General features: G+C 37.5%; 1 protein-coding gene across 7 annotated transcripts in view; it reads right to left on the bottom strand.

The window, feature by feature from the left end:
• Positions 1–12,180, bottom strand: part of Rhogef3 (Rho guanine nucleotide exchange factor 3) — a 127,103-nt gene that overhangs the window by 46,180 nt on the left and 68,743 nt on the right. The window lies entirely within an intron of this gene.

The following is a 12,180-nucleotide window of genomic DNA, read 5'->3' as shown; positions in this document are numbered from 1 at the left end:
GGAGGTGAATCTTTGCTTAAGTTTTCCGCGCTCGTCATTCGCGATAGACGCAAATGACGAATTAAAAATATCTGTTAACTAATAAAAATGTCATTAGCAAAACACGGAGATATATTTGGAATTTCTCACGGTGCGCTTTTTTCCTTTTCTTCTTCTATGCTGAAATTACAGGGGCGCAGATTGTCGGTTCTAAATCCAGTGACCTCGGTGCAATTAAAACGGAGGTGGGTGCGATATAATTTCGTGTGGGTCTTAACGAGGCCGGAGATGTCGGCGGATGAGAGAGAAAAACTGGAGCGCGCACGCGCGCCAAGTGATGCCGGGATCGCTCTCGCCCTTTACATATATCGCGGTTCCGAATTATTTTTGCATTACGCGGTATAATTTGCCAAATGCTTTGCAGTCAGCTAGTTTTTAATATATCGCAACGCGTTAATTTCTTAAAAATCCCTTTCTTTGTACGCCAAATTTCTGCGATATTTTTATCTCACACGTCGCGGCTGCATAGAGAGAATATGAGAAGAGAAATAACTATATACATATATATACCTTGCATTAAAAATATCGAGAAATTATAACAAGAGCGCCCTTTCGAGATACAAACACAGCTTTAACAAGAGATTCGTTGACTGTTAAAAACCATCTACATACGTCGTGAAGTTTGCAGTTATTCTTTAACAAGGTATACCAGAAAATTCATCAGCTGATGGACACTCGATCGATCTGTCACCCGCCGATCCGGATTTGCGCGCTCGAAAATGCGCGGACCTGGGGCGGTAAACAAACAAAATGCGCGAACGCGAATGCGCGGAGACGACGGTAAACTCGGTATCGACGAAAACCAAGAGGACGACGATCTATCGACGACAACGACGACGACGACGACGTGCTATCGGTTCAGCGGCACGCGGTGTACTGCTTCGTCGATTGCAGCGCTCTGCTCAAGCCGGTGACGTGCCGCGCGTCCCGCGATGCGCCGCGCGTTGCACCTTCGGAATGATCGAGCCGGTTCGCCGACCGCCCGTTGCTCCCTTCTTCCTCGTGCGAGACGAAGGGGAGAAAAGGGAGAAAAGAAAGGTACTCTCGGGGCGAAGAAGAAGTGGTCGGGCGATTCACGGATATATCTCCCGCTCTTTTGGTCGCCACCGAGAGACGGAGTTTGCGCTGCCCGCGAACATGGACTCGCGCCACAAGACGTGCCCTTTTAAAGGGCGCCCCCGTCCCGGCCTGGGTTCCCGACCCGGTGCCCTTTATTCCCACAGATCCGATATACCGAGCGGATCAACGCCCAATACAATTTTATCAGTTTAATACGCGAACGCCGACAAAACGACGACGACGAGGCGGCTAGAATAGCTGGTGGGTGTAATTGTGGCCCTTCTACGGAGGCGACGGCTATCGATTAGTCACGACGGATGCTCGATAATGGACCGACAGGTTTATGAATCACGACGCGCGAGAATATCGCGCTCGCATTCTCTTATCCCGCGAAATTTATATACGCGAGTTCGAGCTGTTCAGAATTATATTTTCTGATCTCTTTGGATCGTGTTGCATCGCATGAATCCGATCAAGAAAGTCAGAGTAATCAGGGGAAAAAGAGATTCGATGATTATAAAAATTAGAGGAAAATGATATATAAAGGTGCTCGATCTTGCTAAAAAAAAGAAACATATAAAAGAACATTCATTCTCTTCTATATCGCGATGTCTGCGGCGTAAATAATCTGATAGTCGCGTTTCGAGAGGAAATCTCATGGTGACAGATACGCGTGATGAGATTAAACTGGAAAATTCAATTTGTTATGTTTCACACGTATCTCAGCCATCGTCATAACGCGTCACAGCACAGAAATCGATCGTTAGAGTGACACATGGCCAAGGTGATTTAGAATAATCTTAAAATGTTAAATTTTACGTGATATAATTTTTGTTCGCGCTCTAGTTACAAACTGTACGCACGATAGAATATGTCAATGAAATAATATACCGATTTCTAAATAATTATACTTAGATACTCACATAACTATATAGAAAGTGGTTAACAAAAAAATATGCAGTCGACGTAAATGCAAATTATAAATATAAAGCTATCATATATGTGCATATATATTAAATATTATATTAAACATTATATGTATATATAATTGTATATAATATATAAATAATATTATTATATGGATGTGTATATATACAGGATGTTTAAAAAAAGGGTTACATATTTTGAGAGCGGTAGTATTAATCAAAATAAGAAAAAAAGTCTAATGAACATGGGTTCTATAATCAATATCTTCGAAGATACAGGCTATCTTTCTATTGAACTTATTATTAATTTCTTATACTGATACTGATATTTAAATATTTACAAATCTAATGTTATTATACAATGTTACCATAGCAAAACTAGTAAGTATTCTTTTGTTTATTGCAATGTAAAAGTGATACAATCAATAAGAAAAGACAATAAGTTCAAATGTAAAGATAGCCTGTATTTTCGAAGATATTGTAGGATCCATGTTTATTAGACTTTTTTTCTTATTTTGATTAATACTACCCGTCTCTCACAATATGCAACCCTTTTTTTAACATCCTGTATATATATAAAGTGAGTAAATGAGAGAGACAATAAAAATAACAAATGTAACTGAGAATGAGAAAGTTAGAAAAAATATATCACACAATTTCGATTTGTGGAGAGTGATTCCGTTTCATAAGTTTATTATTATATTAGCTGCATATCGCAACGCAACGAGTGCAGATCTGCATATCCGTGTCCAGACAAAACCGCACAACGATCGCTTTATCGCTAATATTGGCTGGCTCCAGGTATGCATGCGTGGGCGCTGCCAAATGCATTTCATGCTGCCAGTGTTTCTCAACTTTATACCCAAAGGTTACATTAATTGTAGAAGAACTTTTAAAGTTTCCAACGAAAAAATTCTATTTTGTTTATAACTAGCATTTTTTTCAGTCTTTTTTCTTTCCAGTTGTTCTATAAATAATGCGAATCTGTCTAATTTAAATCTAATAAACGTGGAGGTGTCAAATGATCTTAGAAATTAAGCTAAATGTAGAATTAATCCTTAGAATTAATTGAGACTCTTCTGGCATGAGATATATGCATAAATATAATATTTTGTTTATTAAAATATTCGTGGATTTAAAGGATACGATATAATGTTTAATATAATATATTTATAATATTTTTTATGTATGAGTGTAATAAAAATTGTCATATCGATAATACGTGATGATATATGAATGATAATATGATAAGAATTTTCATATTAAACGTTAAAAATAAAAAAAATAAGCGATACGTCCATTCACTTCCGGCAATATTGAACTTCCGATAAGAATTTTCCTCTTTTTCGTTATTGCATTATAGTTTGACGGCGGTAGAGCATTTGATGCGATAACTTTCTCGCTTAATATTGATGACGGTGTAAAGCTCTTACTTACTCCGTTATTCTACTATGCAATTTAATTGCATTTCCCGCAAAGATGCTCGAAGGCGCATACGATTATCAAGATTGCATCGCCGAGAGAATCTCACTGTCCGAGCTGACGGATATTTTCTCGCGATTGCTTTCCAAAGAGAAGATTATCTATCGGCCAACTTATCGGACGTTTGAGCGAATCGGCGAATTCGTCAAATCGCATTTTCAGACCCTTTTGTTCTCGACGATCAAGCCGTAAAACCATCCGTGCGGATTCAATGTTCGAAGAAGCTTTCCTCTCGTTGACTTTCGGAAAGGAATCTGTTTCGTTTCGCCGAAGTAACATTGCACAAGATTGATCCTTCAAAAGCTACGAGAAAGGAGAACGTTCTCTAAGCGAATCTGGATTTAAGATAAATCCAGAAGAGCTCGCTCCTACATTCCAATTTGCATCTCTCGCGAAGGTTTCACGCGTACTTACTCTGTGTACGTTTTCTGTATTAGTACTCTGTGTACTCTGTAAAGTCTGAAAATAATTTACGCGATCGCTCGTACAAGAACCCAAGTTATGTATAATAAAGACGAACGAATAGGAAATTGAAGATCCTTTTATCGAAAGGAGTTATAAATTCCCTTATAAACTCGTTCGTCGGAGAAAGTGTAACAAATTAATCAAGAGTAACCGCCCGCTGTGACCTGCACGATTAGCAGAATAGGTCGGAAGTGTGTTATGAACGAGCTTTTAATTTAAAACGCGATCACGCTGCGTGATCTCATTCGCTCACCATGTTACGTACACACAGTCCTACAATTATTTCTCTCTGTCGTTTACCTTTGTTAAACAGGAGGCGTGACTTGTCGAACGACGTGCTAAACGTCCGGTCGGGCCGTGTTTAACGATTCAGGGAATTCGGATAAGAGGAAACGTGGGTGTGTACCAGGGGTGGAAAACGCTTCACCCCCTTTCGATTCGGTTCGATCGTGTATTTCGTGCTACAGGGCGGAACACCAGGGGGACGAGCAGTAGCCTCAACTAATTGATGACCACTGCGGAATTTATCGTACCTCTACACGAATGCGCAAACTTTCGGCATACCGATGCATAATCCACGCGAGGTGCCGCGTTCATCGCTTTAATTCTGATAACATATTTAGCAGAGAGAGAGAGAGAGAGAGAGAGAGAGAGAGAGAGAGAGAGAGAAAGCCAGCATGAAATAATAAAAGAACTTTTCAATGTAAGGATAAATTCGCGCGTGACGATCATTCGGTACTTTTATCTCTCATAGAATTTATAATACGCAAAGTTATAGAGGAATTTTGCACAATCAGAATAAATTCAAAGACGGTGTGTGTAATTTTTCATAAAATCACAAAGAGATATGAGAAATAATTGACAAATTTATACAATCTTTCGGAGATCTAGAATTTATGGATTAATTCGAAATATATTTTTTCTATTTCTTTTTTTTTATCAAAATGTTAAAACATTGACAATATTATTAAATTGTAATGATTTCTGTTGCATTGACGCCTATTCTTTCACACACAATTAGATTTTTCTAATCTTTAGTCTACAATTATTTTATATTAGAGAGAAAATGTACGATTGCACAATCGTGCAGAATTCGATTCATTAGAATGCAAAGAGTTAAAAATATTAAAATGTTTCACATGTTATCTTTGACAGTCTCAGTTTACGTCAAGAATGATAAGCCAATGAGTTAACGCGTTTTAACGAAAAATATAATTGCAGTTGCGTCGCATAGCTTATCAGTTCACTCGAATGTCAATGAAAACTTCTACTATTAATCCATCTCATTATACTTCAAGTCAGAGTTTTACGGACATATTTGTGAAATGAGTAAATCGAGTTTAGGATCAGTCGTTATATATGAGCGTAAACCCGCTTGAAATCCACGTAAAGTTTTGTCCGATGGAGAGAGAGCCGCTTAAAAGAGAAAAGCCCTTATTTTAATACTATCTAGCTTCTCGTTTAATCTCTCCGCCTCATTTGATATATGTAATCCTTGTTAATTTCTCATCAAGATTAAAAACATTATTCCATTAAAATTTTAATAACTCACAGCGTTTGAAATAAATCTATATGCGTCACTTAATATATTCAATTTTAGATTTTTCATTGAAATAAAAAATATAATTGTACTATGTAAACAATTATTTATTCAATGCGATTCTTGGTTTTAACTTTTATATGAGAAGCAATGCAAATAATATAAAGATGTCGCAAATGTTCTGTGAAATAGGAAGGAAAACACGTCTCTATTCGTTCGAGATATTTCGCTACAGAGAAATGGAGAATGGAAACGTCGCGATAAATCGAGATATGTGTACATTGCTACATTGCAACAGAAAATATCGACAAGCATCGCTCGAGCACTTTTCTTGAATGTCACTCGCGGGGACAGACTAATAAAAAAAAGAAGCAGATTTCCGCAGGCGAAACACATGGGCAAGTGGACGAGTGCGTGCGGTAAAGTTCTCTGCGAGTGTAATGCTGGCGAGAAGATGAATAATTGAGCGAACGGGACGCGAGCGGAAAAACGCGCGGCTGAAGAATTGCCGCTCGTGCGCGCAATATCCGTCATTTCATCCGTAACCGATTGCCGTGCGAGGATGAGTAGTAGGATTAATTGCGACGAATAATTCGTCCTATTTTTTTTGTGCGCGCGTCCCTTTGAGCGAATTGAACTTTCATCTTGTTCCGCTCTCAGGCAACGACGATAACAATAATGCTCCTCCGTTACTCCGAACGCGTCGCGAAATTATGCATTCGAGCGCGATTCGCGCGATTGTAATTTATCGAGCACAAGTAATTGCGGAAATAATGAGCTACGTGAGATTTTATTTCTCGTATTTCTCGGTCGGAAATCGCGCGATGGCGAGAAACGAACGGGAAGAGATGCACGAACGACGTCCGAGCGGAGAGCATCGATGATTTTCCTTCCTGGAGGCTTGGAGCTATAAGCCCTTCAGACTCCGTCCATCAGCGCGATGACGATGGCGGTATTTGCGAAGCGCAGAGTAATTACGGGATCGCAATTAGTTCGACCGCGGCACCCGAGAGTTCGTTTCGCTCCATCGTACGTCAAGGTGAAAGAAATACGCGCGTGTTTGCTGCACCGTTGCTTGATCCTAATTACGCGCGCGGTGCGATGACGTTCGGCGCAATAATGGCGTTTTGTCCGCGTTTTCGCACTTTCGAAATTCCTCGGACGATTCACCACGAGATAAAAGGTTTGACAAATCAGAATTTCGCACAGTTGTGCTGCATTCGTCGTGACACCGTTGTGAAAGTTGCACGCACGCGGTAATCTCTCGCGAGAATGTTAACTTGAACGATCTATAATAAAGTCCGCGACTAAAAAGCAAAAAGATTCAAGACAGATTTCTATTCTATTTAGGTATAATTTCATGTGCTGTGTAAGGAAATATAATCTAAATTCTGTTCTGGATTCAAATTATAAATAATTGAAAGTAAATTTTATTATGTGTGAATTTTTTTTAAATATTTGTCTAGTTGCATTCTTGGCGATTGTAAGAGCTATAATTGTAAAATCTCGTAATAAGATAAAAAAGAGAATAAGTATGTAAATTTTAATTTTCCACGAAAGATAAAAAAATATCAGTAATGTGCAATAAGGTAAAAGAGAGAATAAATGTGTAAATTAGAAAATTTTAATTTTCCTCGAAAGATAAAAAAAATATCAGTAATGCAATTCAATCGATTTGGAAAGACTATATAGATATGATCTTATTATGCGATAATTTGATATACTTTTTATTATTATAAAAGACGATTAGCTAATTGCAAATATTAGAAACTCAGTTATGTAAAAAGATAGTTCTTTGCAAAAAATGATTTAAATAAAATATTAATTAATTAAAATATTTATTAATTTTAAAATATATTAATTTTAATAGACATTTTCAAGGCAAGCAATGGCATCAGTATTAAAAGTATATGTATATAAGATACGTTGATTACGCAAAAATTATGCTCCTCCTGTATAGTTAAAAGATCGGAGGAGAAAGCACGTTTGTTCATCCAACCGAGAGATGAAATATGTTTAAACTTGACATTCACTGTCACAATATCTTCTCGTGACATATAATATCGCAGACGTAATATGGCCATATGTAATCCGTTCTTGAAACGCAACTTCTGAGCCAACAGATTATTTTCGTCTCAATATCTTCACTACCGATTATCAATGCGTAGATTATAAAAGAATTAAAAAATGTCATAAATGTTATTAATCTAAAAATCATTTGTTTTTCTCTTGAAATTAATATTTGTTGTATCCGAATTATAAAGAAAAATAATTAATTTTAATTCCAAATCATTAAATTTTACAGTAATCTTCTTTTTGGAGAACAGCGATTTAGCATATAATTATTGCGACGATTATTTGGAAGATTTTCGAAATTAACACGTGTCATGTAGGTCACCGGTGACCCATGCTAGATTTTTCCATAAGGTCGTTTGATTTGACTATAATAAAAATGTTTAATAAAATTTATATTAAAAAATATTTAATAAAAATACTTGTTTTGTTTTATATTGAATTTTCTGTTCGCACAAATTAGGCCTTCTTATAATTTTTATAGATTTTTACCATTATAAAATTCATTTTATTTAACAAATATAAAGATGCCGCGTGGCTCACGTGTTAATATTATGAGATAGATATTAATAAATTGATAGAAAACATTTCATTTCTCTCTTCTCTCTGCTAGATGCTATTTACGAGTTTAATACTTAGCAGTAAATGCGCCGAATCGCACGTCAGTGCTTAATCACAGAGTCGAATTGCAAATATCAAACTGACGAATAGAAATCGTACTTTCCGCTTGACTTTGACACGGGGCACGCGGTTTGCGCTTTCAAGTGTATCAAGTATAGCACCGTCCCAATTACACGTGTGTCAATGGACACATGCGATGGCGAAATCGATACTTATCCATCTATTCTAGGATCAACGAAATGGACTAAAGAAAATTAGCGGTAATAGGATGTAGCGATGCGAGCGATGAAGTTCCAAATATATAACGTGAATGACGATATTGAAGAGCGCGAGCGCAATCTATCATTTCAAGCGCTTTTAATACGACAGTTTGCAATTTGAGTTTCATATATAACATTTCGTGTAGATTGAATACTCATAAAAAAAAAAAAAAAAAAAAAACAACGAACTTCATAGTCGCACGAGTCCCCAGCTGTAGCTTTGAAAAAATCAATTAAAGTTGATTGATTTCTTCTTTTTTTTTTAACAATCATACTTTAGAAATCACCTTTTTCCAGTGATAAAATCTTGCTGAACATTTCATATATTCGTGTCCCCAAAAGTAATTCAACTTGAGCATCTCGTATGAAATAAATTTTACTGAATTGATGGCTCTCTATGCTGTCACTAGAATATTCGCTATTCCTTTTCGAAATAAATTTCAAAAGAACGATATGTTACCTTAGAGAAGATGCGGAAATGTAATCGTAAATTTGCGAAATACGAGGGCATTACAATTATCCGGAGGGCACTAATTCCTGATGAACAATTAGACGGTAATTCTCGTCTCTAATCGGAATCGACGGTTCATGCCTTCGACCGACCACCTGTCGCGCGAATTACGACTCTTGGAAGATTAATACTTCGAGCGTGGCATGGACGTCAATATATGGCGCGGGCTTTGCGACCGAGGAGCTATCGGCTTCTTCGCCTACGTACGAGATTTTCGGTGTCGTTTTTGTGGGAATTCGACAAAAAGGCAAATAAAGAGTTGACTCGACTCTAAGATGCTGCTGCCATTTCGTCATGATCAATGGTGAATTTAGCAAGTAACGGGAGCGCAAAAAAGCTAGGTATATATATTATTATTATTATTATTACTAATAATTATATAAAGATAAAATAGTTGAAAAGAAACTTTGAAGGTAATATGAAGGAAAAAATCTTTGATGTTCTTTTTATATATAAAATAATATATCTTATAAATTATAAAGAAAGTGAATAAACTGCTAAGAGTTTTCATCGCGCCGTTTGCGAAATTCTCCATTATCCATGATCTGTGAAATCGTTTGGCTGGTACTTATCTTTTCCGCAAGAGGATTTTCTGAAAGCGACTAAAAAAGACGGAAGAGTGAAAACGACTAAGGGATGTTCCCTTAAGGCGGATCCAATAAAGAGAGAGGTTGCATGATACATCGAGTGACACTTTTATGGCGTAGCGAAATGTGTTATTTCTCACGCGATATAGATAATACTCCATAAATATTTAATAAACGTCCGTTATACAGTGTATTGATGCGGAGATTTGATAGAGATCGATCTTTCCTTGCCGACTCTGTAGTTTATACGATGTATGATTGCTACTTTTATTCTGGGGGATATTTATGATGAGTATACTGCGATTTACAGCACGTATCATAGTTATTATAGAGTAAATAAAAATAGTAAATAGTAATCTAGATATATTACCATTTACTAACATGTGAACAATCTGTCGCACGAATTGCAATATCAATTATGAATAAATAATATTTTCTAATATGTTACGCAACACGTTAAATGTGCAAATTATCTTAAATATATGTGTGTATACAGACACACATGCATATATACATATACACCACATAATATATATTTGTTTTATATTATTATGTATATATAATAATAGAAGATAATATAAAATGCCTCACAAAACTGACTTGGATGTAATAAAGAGTCTGAAGAGATCTGTTATCTTGTCGCGAATAATTTGACCTTTCAATAAAAATAAAAACTCATAAGTCAAGCTATTTCAGTTCGGTTGATTTGCGAGATGATGAAACCTGTTCCTTGAAACTTCTCGCAGAACTGAGACACATATGGCCCGCTGCTACATCGTCTCGCGATCCTTTACGGATGTCCAACGCGACTTCCGCACCAACGAACTCAAGGGTGCGCGACTTCCGCGATGCTACAGCAGGAAGCTGGCCCCGCTGCAGATAGGTCGGCGGACCGAAAGTTTTCACCCCTTACGGTTGAAAAGAAGGAGGGAGTTGCGCGCCGCGAAACTTTGCGCTTACCGGATTAAGTATCGAGTTCAGAAACGTCGGAAACTCGGCGCGCATAATGTCGAGTTTGGAAGTCTGATGACGCGCGAACCGGATACGACGAGAGATTTGCGAAAGACGATCAATGTGGCACTTTACGTTCGTCCCTCTCGTATCAGAATTGAATTATTCGCGAATCTATAACAATAAGTTTTGAGTCGCGCAAAATTGCAAATTCATACATCTAATTCGTGGTGCTAATTCGATATAATTCGATTGCTCTCAAATTATTGCGCGACATTTTCGAGAGATTAAAAATAAACATGTGCTCCACGTTGCACGTTACTTTTAATGAATCGAGAATCGCGGTCGTTTCTTCTGGCACCTTGTGCTGCGGACGAAGGCACGAATCACACGTGGGATGTGCGTGGGCGAGTTTACACGCATGCTTAACCGGTTCGTCAAACCTGCGATTACGTCGCATTACACGTGCGTTTCCAAAAGCAAACAAAGAAAGATCCTCGCGAGATTTATTATGAACGCGACATTTTCGTTGCGACGATTGAGAAACTACAGTGTTGCACCATTATAAGAGAGATCCTCTGGCCGCTTTCTTACGATGAGCCAGCAGACTTGTTCATCTTCCAAGAACTATTTTTCGACATCAAAGCTTGAACACTGTCATCGAACGTCAGACAGATAATTAGGTAATATCCGAGAAATGACTTGACTCTCCCTCTCTCTGTCTTATAACGAAAAATCTCTCTTATAATAGTTCGATATACAAAGAGAATTAGGTCGTGGGAAAATAGCGTATGTACCAATTAGCCTTTTCGAGTCGACACGACATTCATGGTCGGAAATTGACAAACGATGCCAGTCGCGGCGAGTTTCAAGAGCGTACATATACCAGGATCTATCTATCGCACATTTGCACGAATCAGCGAACTTGGCTTTAACAGGATAATGCAAAACACGAAAGCAATAATAGCGCGAGAATTAACTTGTGCAGAGAGAATCGAACATCTCAACTCCCAGGGGGGATGCATCGGGGTGCATCTATATACACTGCACGTGAAGGACATGCGATTAGTTGCGCCGTTGTGTTTCTATCCGGCCTTCGTTATTTGTAATTGAGTGATTAGCGGGAAATGAGACTCGTGCTCGAGAAAGAAAATGCTCTCGAGGTTATCGCTAAAATTACAATTATGCGTCAAAGGACACCAGGAACACGTCGTGCGACATCTTCTTCGTGACAGTTTAATCGAAAGCTTTGCACGTGCCGTTTATGAGAGGGCACGTGTTTTTACAATAAACGCAGCCTCGCGCTGAAACTGTCGTCCCTGAGTGTCCTTTAGCACGTAATTATAACGTGCATATAACGGTGTATTAATACAGCGTTAGCTGCGATATTTTGCAATATATTGCTTTTTCAGATCTTCTCTCATCTGAGTATAATCTTTCTTCTTTAATAATTTTTATCTCAATCGTATTTCGATAGGTTCGCGTAAAAATTTATAAACGAATTAAATATTTGAATATGTCTGTGTGTCCGCAAATGTTTGCTGATGAAATTCATTATTAAAAAAATATTATTCCACGGAGTACATATGTATTTAATCATTTTCATTTTCCCACATAAAAATTTTATTTTACGGAAATCATATTATAACATATTTCAGTCTGATAT

Source organism: Prenolepis imparis, unplaced genomic scaffold (assembly GCF_030444845.1).
Source record: "Prenolepis imparis isolate NDT839.2.m4 unplaced genomic scaffold, iyPreImpa1.0 SCAF_5, whole genome shotgun sequence".
NCBI classification, from domain to species: Eukaryota; Metazoa; Arthropoda; class Insecta; order Hymenoptera; family Formicidae; genus Prenolepis; species Prenolepis imparis.
The sequence above is the reverse complement of the archived record's forward strand: the minus strand, read 5'-3'. Positions and strand labels throughout refer to the sequence as shown.